Source organism: Monodelphis domestica, chromosome 1 (genome assembly GCF_027887165.1).
Source record: "Monodelphis domestica isolate mMonDom1 chromosome 1, mMonDom1.pri, whole genome shotgun sequence".
In the NCBI taxonomy this organism is placed as follows: Eukaryota; Metazoa; Chordata; class Mammalia; order Didelphimorphia; family Didelphidae; genus Monodelphis; species Monodelphis domestica.
The window spans coordinates 131,644,203-131,664,678 of NC_077227.1; the positions used below are offsets into that span (position 1 = coordinate 131,644,203).

General features: G+C 41.8%; 1 protein-coding gene across 2 annotated transcripts in view; it reads left to right on the forward strand.

The window, feature by feature from the left end:
* The first annotated feature begins 10,155 nt into the window (after nt 1-10,155).
* KLHL25 (kelch like family member 25) overlaps nt 10,156-20,476 on the forward strand; it is a 52,784-nt gene continuing 42,463 nt past the window's right edge. The window contains exon 1 of one of the 2 annotated variants that reach the window (XM_007479393.3): nt 10,156-10,367. The gene's annotated coding sequence lies outside the window, so the exon portion shown is untranslated. The remainder of the gene's footprint in view (nt 10,368-20,476) is intronic. The other variant, XM_001364726.4, reaches the window with a different exon arrangement.

A 20,476-nucleotide genomic window follows, 5' to 3' on the forward strand; every position in this document is an offset into this window, starting at 1 on the left:
ATATCTATAGTTTGGGGACAAAATTGACCATTATCATTTCAAGCATTTGGTTTTCAAATTTTTTTGCTATTGTTCTTTCCATTTACATTGTTGTAATCATTAAATCTATTGTTTTCTTGAACCTCCTTACTTCATATTGCATCAGATAATATATACTTTTCCATGGTTCTTCATTCTCCTCATATCCAGTGTTTCTTATAGCAAGGTACAAATCCTCTACATTCACTATCACAATTTGTTTAGCCATTTCCCAGGCAAAGGACATCTTTGTTTCCAGTTCTTTGTTACCACTAGAAATGATGTAAAATATTGGGGGGGGGGGGCACATAGAATCAAGGCTCATCTGTCTGGCAACAATATGCTTCCAGTGGTATTGTATGACTTCTGTGATAAACTAAGCCTGTCTCAGGTCAGTCACTTGGTAATTTAGGTCTGACATTAGAATGAAATGTAGGTCATTCAACAGTTAACAAAAGAAAGTTTATTTAGCCATAAAATAAAAAAGGATAATCAACAATGGAACATTTAGCTGGAAGTGCCTCCTCTTCTCAGGGCACAGTAACTCTTTAGATCTTGGGACATCTGCCAAATTTACAGGGTCCATGAATCCACGAGTGGGTTTTCTTATGCCTTGAAGTGATTAGAAAGAGACTAGGCGGGAGGTTACCAGGAAGCTCTCAATAAAAGCTGGTGGCTAGAATCTTAGCCCCCTAGCACAACCAAATCTTGATGATAGTTTCTTTGATTGCTAGGATAAGAACTAGCCTCATATACATTGGAGAGGGAAGACAACTCTGGATTTACTCAGTTTCCCATCACAGAATACTATAGCCTCTGTAGGATTTTCATTGTCACACAAAAGGCACTGGAGAGGCATATGATGGGTTTGAGAAGGCTACAACACACCACAAACAAGGAATTACGCAGAAATAACAATGTAGAGGATATCATTAAATAAATGTATGACTTAAAAAGGAGATAAATCACTCATGTAAAGGGCGAGGAAAAACCAATAGCCTGCATATGCTCTACTGGTATCTTCCCCATTTCAAGAGAACATAAGTGTAACAAATAAAAAGGGGTCTGGCCAGAGTAAGAATCATTTAGTAATAAAATGAGACAGAGACAGAGACAGAGGTATCAGCCCAAATAGAACTGATTTGTCTAAGGCCCTCTCCCTTCTCCCCAACCAAGTGCTGAAGTCAAAAGACCCCGTGTGCTTCCCACCTGATTTTAAAAGTCTCTCCCAGCTCCACTCTCACACATCATGCAGGTGTGACCACATTCTGTTGGCTTTGCCCTCTTTGTTAGGGACACCCACGGGGCTTGCTCTGCCAAGTTGTCATCCCCCTTAATTGCTGGCTCTCATGTTGCCCCCAGGGGGTGCCATGGCTTAGACTCTATCCTTGTGATCCAGGTCCCCTAAATAACTTTCTTCACACGTGAGGATCACGTGAGGAAGGAATGAATGCAGGGCACATTTATTAAGCATCTACTCTGTACCAGCCACAATGCTAAGCAGCTCATAAATAATATCTCACTTGATCCTCATAAGAGCTGGAAGATGAGGGCAGTCCCCGGATGCTGGCTACATCTCTCCTTCAGATGGTCACCGCTCCCTGGTCAGGGATGGTCAAGGGGGAGTCTCTAATGCCACTGATGCATTCCTCACCACTATTGTAATTGAAGGATGGACGTAGTCATTTTCTGCCCCTGAGCACATTTTCTTCAGATGGCCACACTTGAACTCCAAATGCTCCTGACATTACTCAAAAGAAGTACGTTTGATAGTTGACTAGCACTCGGTATTTGTTATAAACCAAAGAACACACATTTAATTCAGCATAAAATGGCGGCTACTTGGGTCTCTTTTATCCAAGTTTCTTGATTATACGAGGTGGCAATTGTAACTGACTAAATGGAAGAAAGAGAAGCAGAGATAATGTCTGCGCATCCGAGGCTTTTCTCTCTGACAAGCCTGGTAGCATGTTTAATAGCCACTTAAGACTTCAGCAGCCATAACGTCAGTCAGTCGATAGTATTGATCTACACCTTCACAAAGAAGTCTAGATAACAACTCCTTATTAGCAAAGGCTTTGATCATGGTGAGGTACACTTTACTTTATTTACCTTGGTAAACAAAAGGACTTTTACTCAAGAAGTTTGGCCTTGGGGAGATCAATGAGATTTCTTAAGCAGACAATGATTCCATAGAGAAACATCCCACACTATTATTCCCCAGATTTCTTGCGCAACTAAAGGCTTGGAGTCACTCAGCCTTCTCTCTCTTCCTCACCCTCTTATGCTGTGTAAATGTACCCCCCTTGTTCCATGTGAAAACCCATTTTGATCAGTATCAACCCCACCCTTTGGCTAGGCACACATGCACACTAGGGGAAGACATCAGAGGTCTTGTGGCTCCCTGGCTTTTGGAAATGGCTGACCCCAAGCTCCCCATGACTCCTGGCATCTGGAAGACTGGGCTCTGACCCAGGCTGAGGTCAAGTTTGTCCAACCAGAAAGATGTAGAAGGAATAATGTCACCGGCTTTATAAGAAAGGAGATGGAGGAAGCACTAGGCCTTTTAGGGCAGGATGGGGCTGGAGACCCTAGTACAGTCGCTTTTGGTTGATGAAATTAGGCAGCAGTGAAAACTCAGATTAATTAGGTGTGGCCAGGTGATCATGGGATACTCTCTCTCAATCTCTCTCTCTCTCTCTCTCTCTCTCAATTTTTACTAATAATTATAAGTTAATATTCAATCTCCAGAGAATTGTAATCATCACAATGCAAAGTGAAGTGAGCAGAATCAGTAGAACAACGTATACAATAGCAGAAATATTATATGATGGTGAACTGTTACGGACTAAAGCATTAGCAGCCAAGCAAGTTCCCAAGATAATCACAAGGGACATATGACAGAAAACACTACCACAACCAAAGAAGTATCTGTCGTCGGAATATAATTGCAGATCAAAGCGTGTCATCTTCTACTTCATTTTCTTTGTGAGGTTTTATTGTATGTGTGATATGTGTCTTCTATCACAATATGAGCCATACAAAAATATGTATTGCATGAAAGCACTTTATAACTTTTATTAGACCATATATTTACCACTCCAGGGAGGAAGGGGGAAAAGATGAATCCCAAGGTGTCAGAAAACAATTTTCAAAAATTATTCCTATGTGTAATTGAAAAATAAATAAATACATTTATACACACACACACACACACACACACATATGGTTGATCAGCTAACCTAAGGATGACAGGGGTGGTTCAAATTTCCTTTCCATGAAATAGATTCTTTTTTTAATTCTGAGAAATCACAAAATCACAGAAACTCAAATTGGAAGGGAGGTGATTTAGTCCAATAAATGTCTGAACCGCAAGCAATTAAGGGGAAGGGAATAAGCACCTACTATGTTCCAGGTACTGAATTAAGCTCTTCATAAAAAGTGTCCTATTTCAGCCTCACAGCCCTACAACATAGGTGATATTATTATGCCCATTTTATAGTAGAGGAAACTGAAACAAAGAAGTTATCTCGCTTGTCTGGGGCCACACAGCTAGGAATTATTGGAGGCAGGATTGGACTCAAATCTTCTTGACTCTAGACCTAGCACTCTATCCACTATGCCACCTAGATGCCTCTAATTGCTGGGACATTTTCTTTGATTCTAAACTCCAACGGGTTTATGAACTCACTGATACAGGTACTACCTCCAGTAACAGCTGAAAACCCATCCATGGCTGCCATATTCCACAGCATCTATGCACATTCTCCATAAATATATCTTTTCCTTTATATTGAACCTAAAGCTACTTCTGCAATTTCCATCCATCGTGCCTCTATCTGCCCTTTGGAGACAAGTAGAACAAATACAATCTCTTTTCCAAATGACAGAAATTTAGATTCTTAGAGACAGCCATTATCCCTGTCCCTTTAGAACAGTCCCTTAATAAATGTTTGCTCAGCATCAGACACTGTGCTAAGCCCTGGGGACACAAAGAAAAGTAAAAAACAATCCCTCTTCTCAAGGAGTTCACAGTCTAACAGGGGAGACAACATGTAAACAGCAAGGTATATGAAAGATAATCTAGAAATAATAAACAGAGGGGGATCACAAAAGGTTTTCTGTAGAAGATGGGCTTTTAGCTGGGACTTGAAAGAGTCCAGGGAAGTCCCCCTCCCCATGGCTTCTCCTCTCTAGACTCCCATGTGACATACTATCCTGTGTGCTGGAAGAGTTGCAAAGTTTAGCTAAGAAATGGTCCTTGATTTCAAGGAATCTATGTCTAGACTTCACTCATGCCTGGATTGTGAGAAAGGGGTTTTATTAGCCAGTTTCTTCCTATGTTAGTTGCTGGTTTCAATTGTCAAATTAGCCCAGCTTTTGTGAGAATCATAGTATAGTCTGTAGACAAGTACGAAGTTTCAGGCTCATGAAAGTCCCTGGTGGTTTGCAGAGGCTCATCTATACTGTCTGGAGTTTATTCCCAGCTTCCATTTGTCTTTTCGTGTGGCCCGTGTTGCAGGCTGTTGAACCCTGAGGAAGGCAGTTAGGAACCTCTGGGTTTTCCCCAGGTGTCATTTCTATGTCCACGTTCAGGTCTCTATGATGATCCCACCATAAGTCAGATCTCAGAAAGAACTCAACCTGAAAATTCAGCCTAATAGCTATGAAGGTCTCATCACCTGACGATGAGTGAAAAATGTGACCTAGTGGTGAAAACTCAGACAGGACCCTAAGCCTCAGAACTCTTTTGCTCTCTTTTATTTTAGCATGTTGGTGTACTGACCTGTCAATATCTACTATCCTTTATTGGCCTCCAGAAGAATCATGACAGGTTCCTTTCTGAGTTCCTGTATGGCTAATTTATCAAGCCTTCCAAGAACCTCACCTCTCCAGGTAGATCTAGACCCAGGAGATTGAGGGAATTTCCCTGGACAGAAAAAAAAAAAACAAGACCCATCCTCTGTGCAGGAAATGCAAATGAAAGAACTCATTTTCCAGGAATAAAGTTTTCCATGTCTCTCTATCCCTATGCCCAAATTTTCCTAGCAAAAAACTCAAAATCTGCTCTGCAGATCCTTAGGTGTCTCTGAGCTCCTTTCAGGGGTTCTGTGAGGTCAAAACTATTTTCATGATAATGTTAAAATATTATTTGACTATCAAAATACTTCTCCCTTTTCCAATTATATATATATATATACACATGAAGCCAGATTTTCTTCATATACCTCAACCAAAATAACATATCACAATGAATGCAGAAGCAGATATGAGAATCCTGCTGTCTTCTATTAAGCCAGACATTAGATTTGCAAAAATATTAAAAACAATGCCATTCTTCTTACAAATGTTTTTGTTTTGAAAAATCTATTTTTCATAAGAATTTTATTCATGCTAATATGTAATTGGTTTATCATTTTAAATTAATTAATACATATTTTAAGATATATAATTTTCCATATATAATATGCTAGATATTGATAAATATAACTCATATTAAAAAACTCTTTGGGATCCTCAATAATTTTTAAGAAATTAAAGGATTCCTGTGACCGAAAAGTTTGAGAACCACTGGGATAAAAGAAGCCTTGAGGATACCATTCCCTTTTGGTCCACTTTTTCTGAAAGATGTAACTAAGTAAAACTAGGGGTTCCCTGAGGCCCCTCTTAACTAGGAGGGAGGGGCCAGGTACTAGACAACATCTCCAAGAAAAGGAAGTTTGTTTCTTTGCCTTCCTAATCTGACTTTCAGCTGTCCTCTACTTCTTTCTGGTGTTTATCTTCTTGGACTTTTTTGCTATCCCAAATCCCAGTTATAGCATTCATTCCCCCTGCAATTCATCATGTTCCAAAAAATCTTTCTTTTCTCAATTTCATCTTGCCAAAATTCCTTTGTCCAGTCTTATGGATCACTGATCTCAGTCAAATGTCAGGATAAATGGCCTTCACTGATTCACATTAAGGTAACCAGTAGCTTCCCAATTTAAATCTCCCAGTTATAAATGATGTTCCCTGTGTAAAATAAACCTCTCATTGGTAGAGTTTCTGCTAAGCAAAGATGCTTGGGCAGAATAGCATGGCCAGAGTTTGACTATTTAGGTTGCTCTTGGTTATGGAAAAAAGGAGTCTTTGGAGCAACCTCCAGCTTTCTCCTAGCATTTCCATTGTCTCTATCAAGGGATCCAAGAAATGTACTTTACCTAGCAAGTCTCATTGACACTCTGCTCAGCTCCCAGAACTCTGCTTCCTCCTTTTGTTCTGAGGTTTAGGCTTTTCCTCACTATATAACCTTAACCCAATCTTCTTCCCTAGGTAGTTAACCAGGGTGAGACATAGATTCCCTCTTTGGCACCCAACTTGGCTCTAGGTTCAGCCCAATCCTCCACAGTAGACCTCTCTAGAGCAAGTGTTTTCCTTCTTGGGAGCTTGGATGGGATCAGAGAAGTTACATAGTCAACATAATTTAAATTGTACCAAACAAAGGCCACAAGCTCTGAGACTAAAAAGATTAAAACTGAACCATGATGTTTAAACAAAATGATACCTATTTCTTCGGTGCTTACTCTGTGCAAAAAATCATGGTGCATTCCATCCTCACTTGGGTTCTCTTGTAAGTCATCAGAGCTTGGACTCATAACTAAGATGACAAATACTAGACAGGAGGCAACAACACAAAAAAGCTCTCCTCCTTTTTGTAGCTAAATTCCCTTGAGAAGGTTTTCTACAATAATTGCCTCCACCTCCTTTCCACTCACTCTTTTCTTAGTTCTTTATAGTTTCCCCAAAATGGCTAGCAATCTTATTGTTGTTCTGTCATTTCAGTCAGGTCTGATTTTCTGTGACCCCATTTTGAAGTTTTCTTGACAAAGATTTGTTTTTTAAGTTCCATATTGTTCATTTTTGTAAGTGAATAACCTTATAAAACCAAATCCCCCAAACATAAACCCAAATAAAATAGTGAAAAACTGTATGCTTTTATATGCATTCCAACTCCAACAGTTCTTTGTCTTTGTCACAAGTCCCTCAGAATTGTCCTGGATCATTGTGTTGCTGAGAGTAGCTATGTCTTTCACAGTCAATCATACTACAATATTGCTGTTACTGTATACAATATTCTCCTGGTTCCTCACTCTGTATCAGGTCATATAGGTCTTTCCAGCTTTTTCTGAAATCATCCTGTTCATCATTCTTTACAACACAATAGTATCCCATCACCATCATATATGCCACAATTTGTTCAGTCATTCCTCAGTTGATGGACAGCTCTTCGATTTTCAATTCTTTGCTTGGCAAAGATTTTGGAGTGATGTGCCATTTCCTAAAAATTTCCAGTTCAAATGCCACCTCCTCTAAGAAGCAATTGTTCTCTGATGTCCCTGCTTGGAAGTGAGCGGAAGATCCCCTTTCTTTGACTTTCCAAAGCGCTTGTTACTTGTTACTTTTTATTGAGGCACTTAAAGTTGATAGAACATCTAGTCTGAAGCCAGATCTGGCACTTCCTAGCTATGTGACCCTGGGCATAAATACTGGGTCTTCCATGTAAGTATGGAGTATATTTATGCATAGTTGTTTGCATACCATTTCCATTAGATTGTGAGCTCCTTAAAAATGAGGGTTATCTTTTGCTTTTCTGTATTCCCAGACTTATAGGCAGCTAGTTGGTAAAGTAAATAGAGTGCAGGGCGAGAGTCAGGAGGACTTGAGTCCAAAACCTGTGTGACCCTGGGCAAGTCACTTAACCCTCTTTGCCTCAGTCTCCTTATCTGTAAAATGATCTGGAGAAGGAAATGGCAAACCATTCCAGTATCTTTGCCAAGAAAACCCCAAATGAGGTCAGCAAGCGTTAGATAGGATTAAATCAACAAAACAAAAATACCCCCAGTCCTTAGCATAGTGCTAGGCACATAGTAGGTGTTTAATAAACACTGATTATTTGGCACTGACTGAGATGGGAAAGAAGGAAGAAAATGAGAAGAAAATTCATTTCTTTCTTTTTCTCCTTACATTTGAGTGCATCAGCTCAGTACAGATGTCCTTTGAGTGGTTTCATTTCATTTCCTATATCTTGATATATTCAAGCTACAAATTAAATGTAGTTGAGGTGAGGTGGAGTGAAGTATAACATAGACCGGATTTGGGGTGGCTAATATTTTAAATTTCACATATTATCCTGTGGGGAAAAATAAATGAATGACATCTATTTGATTTGGACTGAAGATTTTTTGTTTGTGGATTTTAGACAGCAACACTTAGGTAAATAAACTAACTTTATAAATTGATAAACTGCTAGACTGGAAATATGCTTTTTTAAACAGACAAAATGGAGAGAGAATTTTTGAGGACAGTTCCCCACCACCACCACCCAAATCCAGGCTTATAATCACTAGCTTAAAAGGACCTCAAAAGAACTTTTGGCCAGTCTTTTGCTTCTAGAGAGGAATGTTTTCAAAACCATCCCAAAGAGCCTTTTGCTCTTTGAAATCTCTAGACTACCCTGAGAGTTCATTCAAACCTCTGACAACTTTATAACTCATCATTCTGCATTTTAAAGTTAGTTAATTTTGTGCAGGGAACCGTCAGAGATGGATCTGTTCAGCTTGTGTTCATTGTGTCATGTACAAACACTGGGCAATGAGGAGCTAAAGCTGAAAAAGAGAAAAGTGGTTCCACACTATCTAACGAAAGACACGAGAATATGTATACAGAAAAACCATAACTAACAGGAATTCAGCTCCTTGAAACCTTCAGTTTTCCTGACTTGGGGGAAGGGTGGGGGAAAGGCAAATGTTAATGAGCAATTTAGGCAATATATTGATTTCCAGGGATTATGTGTAACATCATTATAATGAACTCAATCCCATTTCCAGCCGCCTTTCAAGCTTTTTATCCTCTTTCTACATAAATATTTCACTCAGGTCAAATGGGAAATAGTCCCAATTCCTTTCATTTTCCCAACTGTGGAACTTTGCAAATACTGTGTCCCCTACTCGTGCTGCCACTCTTCTCAAAGTTCTCTGCCGATTGAAATCCTAAAACCCAGTTCAAATGGCACCTCCTCCAAGAAGCCGTTATTCTCTGATGTCCCTGCTTGGAAGTCAACTCGAGGTGCCCTCTTTTGAATACCCAGAGTTCTTGCTATGTTTTCCTTTTTTTTTCCGGGCAGTTACAACATATTGCCAGTATTATTCTTATTTAGGGGCAGCTAAGTGGCACAAGTAAAGAGCATCTGATCTGGAGTCAAATCCGGCCTCTGACACTTCCTCGCCGGATGGCTCTGGGCAAGTCATTTGTCCCGCTTGATTTCCCATCTGAAATATGGGATAATAATAGCATGTACTGCCCCCCCCCCCCTTGTTATGAGGATCCATTGAGATAATAATTGTAACGTGCGTGGTACAATGTAAGCTCTATATGAATGTTAAATTCTATCATAATAATAATTATTATAGGAGACAATAACTGTATAGTGCCTAGCACGGTGCCTGGCATATAGTAAGTAGTAAATGTTAGCTATTGTAAATGTCTGCCCTCCCCACAGTAGACTACAAGCTCTCTGAGGGCAGAGCCTTTGTCTTATTCGTTCTTACATTCCTTCACATCATTTCTAAGCACCCAGAAGCTCTTCCATAAATAGAGGGCGCGGGAGTGAGCTGACGGTGGTGGTTTAAATGCACAATTAAGAGCTAGGTTGGTTTCCTCAGGCTTTGTGGTGTGGCTATTAGCAAAAAAAAAACCCAAAACAAAACAAAAAAACGCGGTTGCTGCAAGCAGAGAGGTTATCGAAGTCTAAGCCTGAGATAAACCTGAGATGGTAGAAAACTGAGAGCCTCCTTCGAAATCACCCTTGTCCCTCCTTTGCGAAAACCTAGGTTGTGTTGCATTTCATTTCCCAACTTCAGTCCTTTCATGAACAAAAGAGTCTGTCTCTTTAAGAATCCAGGCCAAAGCTCCTTTTTTTTTCTTTCTCAATTTTCCTTCCCTCCCGCCTCTTTCCAATTAGGCAACCTAGTCTAAGTTCCCACCCCTTTCTCTTACAGGAACAGAGATCTATAGGTGTATCTTCCCGTCCATCACAATTGTAGAGCTCTTGATTGGTTCATTGTCCTTCGGAGGGGGCGGGGGAGCGAGGGCCGGGGAAACTAGTTTGTTTGCAGCGCCCTCGCTACATTGTATCCAGAGTGCGGGTTCTTAGGGTGGGCGAGGGGGAGGGGCAGAAGGGAGGCAAGGGAGAAGCCGGAGGGAGGAGGCGGCAACATGAGCATCGTCCTAATAAACGGAGGTCAATAATAGAGAAGAGCAGTTGCAAGGACCTGGGGCAGGAGATCAGCCGGCCAAGGAGTGTCCCTGAAGTAAGTACCTGTGTCCTCGATCAAGGTTCCCAGAGGGAGAGCTGCACTGTCTGCGGGACGCACCGCAGTTTGCCCACGCACACGCTCGGGCCCTTTGCAAAGTGCTGGGCATGGGCGCAGCAGCGGGAGAGTGGACACTGTCCGGCAGCCTGGCTCTTGGGTTCGGTTCTGGGCTTTGCTAGAGGGTCTGGAAAGGCGGGTAGGGAAGCCGGGTGTGAGAGCTGTCAGTCCTCCCTCCTTGACAGACAGCCCTGCGGTCTGTATTTGACTGCGGGACGATCCACTGAAAGTGAGTTCCATGTATCAGAGCCAGCAGTTCCTGGGAAAGAGGAAACACAGAGACAGACTCACCCCAGGCTAGAGACACCACCGGGGCATTTCTAGGCTTTGAGTCTAGCAAGGACTAGCTCCCGAACCCCTCCTCCTCTTTTTATTTTTTTTCCACCTTTAGGATCCTGGGAGAACATTTGCGGAGCCCTGGGTGAGGGAATGAATTGTTTTGCAAATGGATGTTTGGCTCTGGGAGCCTAAACTCTTTCCCCCCTGGGATTATTTCTTCATTAAGTCTACAGCCTTTTTTATTATTGATCCTGGAAAGAGAAAGATGTTTGCTTTTGAGAATGCCAGTGTCCCAGCCTTTTACCCCAAGCGCACATCCTGTGATGCTTTGCTTTGAAAGCCAGATGGTCTTTCCCATAGACCCAGATCATTCATTAAAAAAAAAAAAAACAATGTTGTATACAACAGCTATAGAGCATTGGTCCCTTCCAGGAATAGAGCCTAGGAATTGCCTATCGTGGGAGTCAGGGAGAGTCCAGCACTCTGCTCTGATCTGTTTCCCAGCTGTGAGCTTCAGTTGTGAACACTTTAGGCATCCTCAGTCCAATGAAAGTGAGATGATTGCCGCATTTGGCGGTACAGTGGGATGACTGGATGACTTGGGTCCTTCTCTACTTTGAAATGTTTCTCTAGTAAAGTGCTTGTTCATTGGCTGGTTCAAGTAAAGCATCTTGTTTGTTTGCTGTAAGAGCATAACCACATACATTCTTCCTTACATTTGTGTATCAGTTATTAAACACCTACTATGTGCAAGAAGCAGGGAAGATGCAAAGATAAATTAGACAAGGTGGAGTTTGAGAGAGGGCCTTCACACCCAAATAAGATACTATAACTATAGGATGATGACAAAGTGCCATGGATGATTGGAGGAAGGAATGGTAATTTCTGACAGCAATGTCTACCCACGCAATCCAATGAACATAAATATGCAATTTAGTGAAACAAGGTCCTAAGGCAATGGCAGTTCTCTGGGACTAAGCTTCTTTAGGCATCCTCAGAGCAAACCCAATTGATAGATTGCAGCAAAAGAAAATGTCTTGTCTGGGCAACTTTATAGTGCAGAAGTTGGGTCGTGGAAACATGAAATGGAAGTCAGAGCCTAGCCCTATCTTCATGACTTATTGAGTCTTTGAATCGCATATCTCTCAACTATAAAAATGAATATAACTTGTCCTCTCTGCCTCACAGGGTAGTGGGGGTTTTGAGAATCAAATGAGGTAATGAGTATATATATAAGTCTATATATATATATATACACTTATATATATAAATGAGTATATATATGAATATATATTCATTACCTCATATATATGAAAATAATCTTAATATCATAAGGCAGCATTACATGCATACATTGACCCAAGAAAGTGAAGCTGTTTGCAGGGGGACATTCAGGACCATAGACTTAGAGCTGGAATGCATCTTAGAAATCACCTAGGATAAGCCATTCATTTTACACTTGAGGAAATCAAGGATCAGAGAGATTTAAGTGACTTACCCAAGATCACCCAGGTAGGAATTGGCAATGATAGCCTCTAAAGCCAGGTCTTCTGACTCTGGATCTGGTGTTCTCTCTGCCATATCACACTGCCTCCTCTATAAGGAAAAGCAAATCAAATTACCACAAAGTTTGTTTTTCATCCTTCATTTTCAAAGAAGAACATTGACATCAATAATGTGTGATGTCTTAACTTCAGCATGAATTGGATTGTAATGAAGAAGAGCTGTGCAAAGTTGTCAGCCTCGTTTTCCCTTCCAGTCATCAAAGCCCAGTAGCAAGATGAAAATCAGGATGACTGCACTGGCCTGGGATGCAGTGGATAACTAAGTTTATTTAGGATGCTTCAAAACCCGACTGGGTTTTATGGGGATCATTGGTTTAGAAAAAGATCTGTTACCAGTTTGGAGCTCCTTTAGTGAATAAAAAGGGATTTTTCAGGTTTCTGCTAGTCTTTACCTTTATTTTTCACTGTGAACATCCTCTTTAGAAGGTAAAGTCCACAGAATTGGAAGCTATCTAATTCCAGCTTAGCTTCTCATTTACTGCTCTCTTCAGATTTATCCCTTTGCTTCTTTGGGCCTCAGTTTCCCCATCTAAAATCTGAAGATGATGTTTGCTGGCTAAGATTCGCTACCTTAGGAGTGGGGTGTTAGGGTTCATGGGAGGATACTGAAAAGGATTTCATTAAGGTACTGAGGAGAAATGACTCAGAAATACATATCTATAACTTAAAGAACAGGCTTCCTGGCAGACTGGTCACTACTTTGTGCTTCTAAAATAGAACTCCAGTCCTCCTGTGAGAAGGTCTGGACACCTTGTAAGACTGATTGAATCCATATTTTTCCAGGCTACTGCAGTTATTATCATATTGAGTTCAAGTGACTTTAAGGAGAATACAGTAGTGGAAAGGGAAATAGAAATGTAAGACACCTTTAATCCTTTTGTACCTGTAGTGTAGGAAAAAGTGTGAGAATCAGAGGCTTCTCCAGCAAGTCTGATGACAAGGTAATGCCATCTTCACAATGAAATCTACCTGTATGTTGAGCATTCTTATTTCTAAGTCGTCTTCTATCAGGAAAAGAACAAGGGAAATGGAGCTAGTTACTTATAGATTCTTGGTTTCAGATCTCCCTGCAAGGTATCTGGAAAGGAAGAGAGATGGACAGTTGGTCATCTCGCTGGGAGAGAGAGGTTCCACTTAGTCCTCCAGCTTCCAAGCCCTCCCTCCTGCCCCTCACTGCTCCCAAAGACTGCATTCATTTCTGAGGCAAGTCACTGGGGATGGAAGAGGAAGAGGAGGGTCTTAACCATCCCTGACACATACTCCCCCTCTCCCCCCTCCCAGTAGATGCTGGATTGATTTTTGTTCTTGCAATTGGTTTTGAAGATCTTGGACCAAAATGCATGGTGGGATGGATTGGATTTGGAATCTGGACACTTAGATAAAAATTTTCTCTCTGATTAGGCATATTACCTAACTAGAGTCTCGATTTCTTAATCTGTAATAAGTTTTCTAATAATATTTACTGATCGGGGGCAGCTGGGTAGCTCAGTGGATTGAGAGCTAGCCCTAGAGACGGGAGGTCCTAGGTTCAAATCTGGCCTCAGACACTTCCCAGCTGTGTGACCCTGGGCAAGTCACTTGATCCCCATTGCCTAGCCCTTACCACTCTTTGACTTTGGAGCCAATACACAGTATTGACTCCAAGATGGAAGGTAAGGGTTTAAAAAAAAATACTTACTGATCTTAAAGTGATATTTGAATGGCATTGTCCATCATACCTGGAGCTATGTAGGAACCTAACTGGCACCCATTTATATTGGAAAGAGGGAGAGACAAAAGCTGAGTGCCCACTGATCCAGTGTCCTCTCATTTCCTTATCATTCGATGAGTGTAATGGTTCAAAAATCCCTGCTCAAAGACATCCCTGGCTAATGTGGGAAGGCTTTAGTTGCCTTGAGAAAATGTATGCTCAAATGAATTGGTTAATTGAGATTCTGGTTTTCATGTAATTTGGCAAATTCAATAATTGAATTATCTCAGCCACAGTCAATGTTGCTTAAATCTTCCCTGCTGGAGTGAATGCCTGCTAGGAAGCATTTATTGGCAACAAGCTACATCCACCACCCCTCCCTACTTGACCTTTAACCAACATATTATCAATGAGTCTTTGCTTATCAACTTTATATCCCCCAAAGTGGCTGTTAGGGTTACTCAGGCAAGCAAAATTCCTCCTCAGAAAGACTGAGCAGGTTGCTTTTCTTGATTCAAGGATTCAGTGCCATCCCAACACCAAGGGCAGAGAGCTGGCTGGTAGGCATTTAGTTTAAAGCTGTACTATTCCCTGGAGCTAACTCTTCATCCCAGAAGCCAAAGATAAGACAGGCAGCTTGGAAAGTGGCGCTGCTGTGTTTACTAGTTCTTAGTGGAATGGGCAATGGTTGGCATCCCTATTCTTGAGACTAACTGGAACAGTTTCTGATTTCGTAGTCTCCTGGCAGTCCCCTTCTGACTTGTCTGTTTCCTAATTCTACTTTCCAAGCTACATACATCCTTATTTCCTTCCCCCTCTCCATTCATTCTCCATTTCTTTCTGAGAAAGCAAGCTGTATTTGGAGTCAAAGGACCAGGTTTAAATACTTATTCCACTTCTTAATAACACTAACCTTTGGACAAAGTACTTCCTTTCGTTGGTTCTTAGTTTTCCTCATCTGTAAAAGGAGGGGGTTGGACGACATGATTTATACAGACCTTTCTAGCTCTACCATTCTTTAATTCAAAGAGAAGATGTGGTCTATTTTTTAAAAATTAAATTTTAAATTAAAAAAAGAAAATCATGGATTTTGGTATCAAATGGCCTGGGTTCAGGTTCTGACTCTCTGTTCACTCTGATCTTGGGCAATTCAATGATCCTCAGTTTCCTTCAAATGAGGATAATGCTTGCATTACTTAACCTCACAGCATAGTTTTAGGGATCAAATTAGATTACATATATCAATTGTAAATAGGAGTGAAGCATGATATCATTTTGGACTGTCATTATGTTGAGGATAATGATATTCTTTGAATAGCCCTCAAATTACTTCCTTCAGTCCAGATTGGATAAGCCAATGGTGGAGTTGGAATGGGGGCGGCGGAATACTTAGTCCTGGAGACTGTGGGTTCCATTAAGACAGATGGAAGCTTTCTCAATAACTTCAAGGAAATAAACCTTTCCCAACTGGAGCTCCTTGTTCCCTCTCCTGGCTCCACCTCCGCCCCCTCATTTCCATTGATTTAAGGGCTTTTGAATCTTGTTTTGGTGAACTCCCTGTTAGACTGTCTTGTGAGCCCAGATATCCCAGGTTCCCCAGTCCTTTGGCATTGCCTGCCCAGGGTGTGACCAGTTGGATGAGTGAGCAGATGAAGTATACATAAGCCATGAATTAGCCCATTCACCTGGCCCGGCCTCCTGGAGCCAAAGCATAATGGCAGAATGGAGCCAGATGGGGCAGGGAGAGAAGCAGGTGTGGGCACAAAGGGGAGGCAGCAGGTGAAGAGTGCATTTCAGTAGAAGGGGTGCCGGGGGCAAGGCAACTTGGAAGCAGATGTTCGGAGCTGTCATGTGTCGCCCACCTGGAAGGGACTAGAAAACACTGTCCCAAACTAGAAGCACTGGCTTGTGGGATTCGATGTCAGAGGAGGGTGTTGGCCCAAATCAGAGTAAGAGAAATATCCTGGAGGGGAATGGCTCAGCTAAGAACCAAGGCAGACAAAGGGTGTCTCATCTGGATTCCTTTCCCTCCTTTTGCCCAATTTCCCACAGGGATTCCTGTAAGATGGATAAACATAGAAGCCTGGATCTTCCCAGGAGGGAGAGAATGAGCAGAGATAGATGGACAGTGAACGTTTAGAGAGGGCATTAAGCTTCTCAAAGCACTTTATTATCTGATTTATGTGATCCTCACCACACGGCGAGGAAGGTACCATTTTACAGATGAGTAAACGGGCTCAGAGAGGCAGTGATTGGAATCAGCTCTTCTCTCTTCTGCCTCCAAGTTCATCTCTTTTTCTACTGTAACACGCTGACTCTGTGTGGGATGAGTTGTCTGCTGTTCAAAGGCCACAAGATTCTTCAGGAATCTATCTGAAGAACTAAAGCTGTGCCTTCCCTCACCCACCCCTGCCAAGAATAAGCATTAGACTGTGAGCTGCATTGCCAATACAGGAGGAAATGGAGGAATGGAAAGAAAAAGACCTCTTCTAAGAGGAGAATGAGATAGCTCTTGTTCTGCCTGCTTCCTCTTTGCCCACCAGGGAAACTTGGCTGTGATAAATCAGGAAGTTAATCAATTACCTAATTAGGCTGAGAGAAACCTTTCTCTGTATTTATTTATTTTTTTAAACCTTTACCTTCTGTCTTAGAACCAATACTGCGTATTGGTTCTAAGAAGAGTGGTTAAGGGCTAGGGCAATGGAGTCAAGTGACCTGCCCAGGGTCACATAGCTAGGAAGTGTCTGAGGCTAGATTTGAACCCAGGACCTCCCATCTCTGGACCTGACTAGCTACCCAGCTGCCCTCAAAACTTTTCTCTTTAAAGGTATTCCAGGCTGTTTTACCCAACAGTATTACTTGGGTGTTCACAGCTAAGAAAAAATCCTTTTTGCATTGAAGGTAGTGAAAGGAGAAAAGGGAGGGGAGAATATTCTGATCTGTGAAGACAAGATGATTTTATGATAAGAAGGAAAGGGGGAGTCCAGAGAACTGGGTTCTAGTTATGGTTTTGCACTAACTATTAATCAATATTGGTCAATAAATACTTATTAAGCACCTACTCTGTGCCAGTCCATCTTCTTGGACCTCACTTCCTTTACCTGTGAAACAGTGCTGCCCACTAAGAGCCCTGTGAAGAAAGTCTCTGGAAAACTAAAACTAGCTTTAAATAATTGAATCATGACTTCTTATCTTTGTTGCTCTTGCAAAATCATTCTGATTCCTAGCTGCATCCCTTCTGTTTTCACCAGTGAAAACCAATCCGAAGCCTGTGCCATTGAGACAGACAAAATGTTGTTAAGCTCATTGGGTCATGGCCAAAGTAGTGTGGTAGCTTTGCCCTCAGAGCCAGGGTTGTTGAGGGGTTTTTTGACAACCTGTATCCATCCCTCTGAAAGTCTGAAGCCAGTAGACCTCTTTCTTCAACTGTTTTTAGAAGCTTAAATTAAAATACATGGAACTTCAGGGAAACCAATTATGGTGAGAAATAATTATCAAAATATTTTCAAAAATAAATGTATGGATCCCAGGTTAAGAATACCTAACTAAGAGGGTCCCGACAGCACTTATTGTCCTTCTGCAGGGGCAAGCTATTGCATTTACCATCCACTTCTTAAGAACAGTTGGTTAAAATAGGAAGCCAACAATTGGTGCGTTTGCATCCTAGGTGAATTCCCCCACCCCAGCCTCCTATTGTCTATCTCTCTAAACCTCAGTTGCCCCACATAGGGAAATGTCTTAGAATCTTCAGCCCTGTGAGGCCTGATTTCTTTGCTCAAGGTCTCTAAACCCCCAACTGAATTTGTCCTTAAAACTTAATTTCATTCATTCAGCAAGCATTTATTAAACACCTCTGCACCTGAGAAGCAAAGAAATTGTCTTTGTCCTTAAGGGCACTCTACTGGGGGAGAGGAGTGAGAGTATGCATACAGAAAAGTAAATTATATATATATATATATATACATATATATATATGTATATATATATATATATATTTGATATATCATATATGATGTAAATATTTTCCAGTGAGGTGAGGATGGCACTAATAACCAAAGGGATGAAGATAGGCATCCTATAGGAAGGAGGGGCCACTTGAGGAGAGCCTTGAAGGAAAATAAGGATTCTCTGACATGGTAGTAAAGGAGTACAAATGGAGAAAGAGAAAACACCCTGTGCAAAGTCACAGAGGTGGGAAATGGAAAGCCAGGAACAGTTAACATCAAATATTATCAGTCTGACTAGACTGCTGGATTCAATATGCCTAAAAAGGAAAGCTAGAATCAGATTATGAGAGACTTTAAAAGCCAAATGGAAGACTTTGTACTTTATTCAAAGGTGAAGAGGGAACTACTGTAGATTCTTGAAACAAGGGCAAGACTGTACTCTAAGAATATCACTTTGGAAACTATATGGAAGGTGGATCAATGGATCCAGAAAGAAGAGACTAGAAGTAAGGGAGAGGAACCAGAAGGCTCCTGCTATAGTCCAGACAAGGGGTGACCAGAGGGGCAGCTAGGTGGCTCAGTGGATTAAGAGCCAGGTCTATAGAAGAGAAGTCCTGGGTTCAAATTTGGTCTCAGACATTTCCTAGCTGGATGACTCTGGTATGTCACTTAACCCCTATTGCCTAGCCTTTGCCACATTTCTGCCTTGGAACCAATATACATGAATGGAAGGTAAGGGTTTAAAAAAGAAAAAAAAAGTGACAAGAGTCCAAAGTCCAGTGATGTGAATGGAGAGGAGAAAGATGCAAGAGATATTGTGGAGGTATGTCCACGGTTTGATTGGGGTGTTTGAATGGCTAGTGGCTAGGTCCAGAGTTGCATTCTTAGTGATGGAAGATTGGCATTGAATGCTAACTCCTAGAGGAATAAACAAGAAATTTGGCATGGCGATAAGCTCCCTTTGGAGTAGCTCATTACAGGTGAAATTCAGATCCTTGGGGGAACTACAGCCAGACTTACTTTCCATAGCCCAGCATATCGTACAAAAAAGAGTAGCAGCCTCTGGGAAATGACAGAGAAGGGTTTGGTGGCTTGGCTGTCTTGGGATGATGATTCCCCAGTTAGCCTTGAGATGACTCACACTTCTGAAGGATGAAAAGCTCTCAGTTCTCCTTTGCAGGTTTGCCTGGGTAATATACAGCTCAAGAGTCCTTACTTCATTTCCTCAACAGGAAGGCAGAACCCACAAAGATCGACAAAAAAAGAGCTTTGAAAGGTATCTGGGGGTAGAGACATTTAGGTGGGTCAGTTTTGTTCACGATCTTTGCTGATCAGGCTCGTTGCTTGAGTAGCTGTAACAGATGGAACAAATAGAAAGCAGCACCCCTGAGAGAAGGCAAACATTTGACATTGGAAAAAGTTTCCTGTCTCAAAGGGTTGCAAGCTTTGGAATGCACTGAGGGAGAATTGAAGGATTCTATAATGACTGCTTTAGTTCTCCCTTCACCCCACTGGCTTCCCGGTCCCCACATCTGGGGTTACTTAACCCCAAAGCTGCAGGCTGAGCTCCTCCCCAGGTCCTGGGAAGCCTGCTTCAAGTCTCACATTGATCTTGCATCCTGCTCCGTTATCCAAGTTTATCCACTGTGACATTCTTCCTTCCTTCTCCTTCCTGCCACCATCTAGTTAAGCAAATCCCAGTATTTAGTCACGATCATGTTTCTCTCTGCGTAACCTGCCCTGCACTTCGGACCGTCTAGGATGAGACCTTGCCTTGTTCTTGCTAGGTTTCCAGGGGACTAGAGTCTTGCCCCTGGACCACAGTCCCTTGCAGCTGGATTCCCTCTGACTTCAACTGACTCCCTAAATGAATCTCTCTGCCCAAGTGTGTGACCCGCCAACCCTTTTTCTCACCTTCTGGAATAACTCCAACCACCTACCCAGCTGCTTCTTGCTTTGGTCCCTCTCTATTACCTGCTTCTATAATCTCTTATACTCCATTCACCTATATTTTCTCCTTCCCACATTACTTCTGTGGTCCTCCCTGATCATCTGCCCTGTCTCCACGGACCTTGGTTATCTTTGATCTGGCCCTTCCTTCTAGACACCGAACTCTACCACTGACCGACTCTTGCTTCTGAGACTTTGATAAGTCTTGGATGGAACAGTTCATCTCAGGTAAATTTATTTCAGGGCCATACTGCCCGTTATCTGCCTGCCTCAGGCCTTCTAGATTGAGTATTCTGTGGGAGTTGAGGATTGGGGCAGTTAGGTGGCATAGTGGATAGAGTGCCCAGCCTGGAGTCAGATAGACTCATCCTTTTGAGTTCAAATCTGGCCACATACATTTACTAACAGTGTGATTCTGGGCAAGCCATTTAATTCTGTTTTCCTCATTTTCCTCATCTATAAAATGAGCTGGAGTAGGAAATGGCAAACCACTCCAGATTCTTTGCCAAGAAGACTCTAAATGGGTCACAAAAAGTTGGAGATGACTAAAATAACCGAAAAACAACATCTAAAGACAATTCCTATAAGAGGTGGAAGGAAGTTGACTCTTTGAACTGC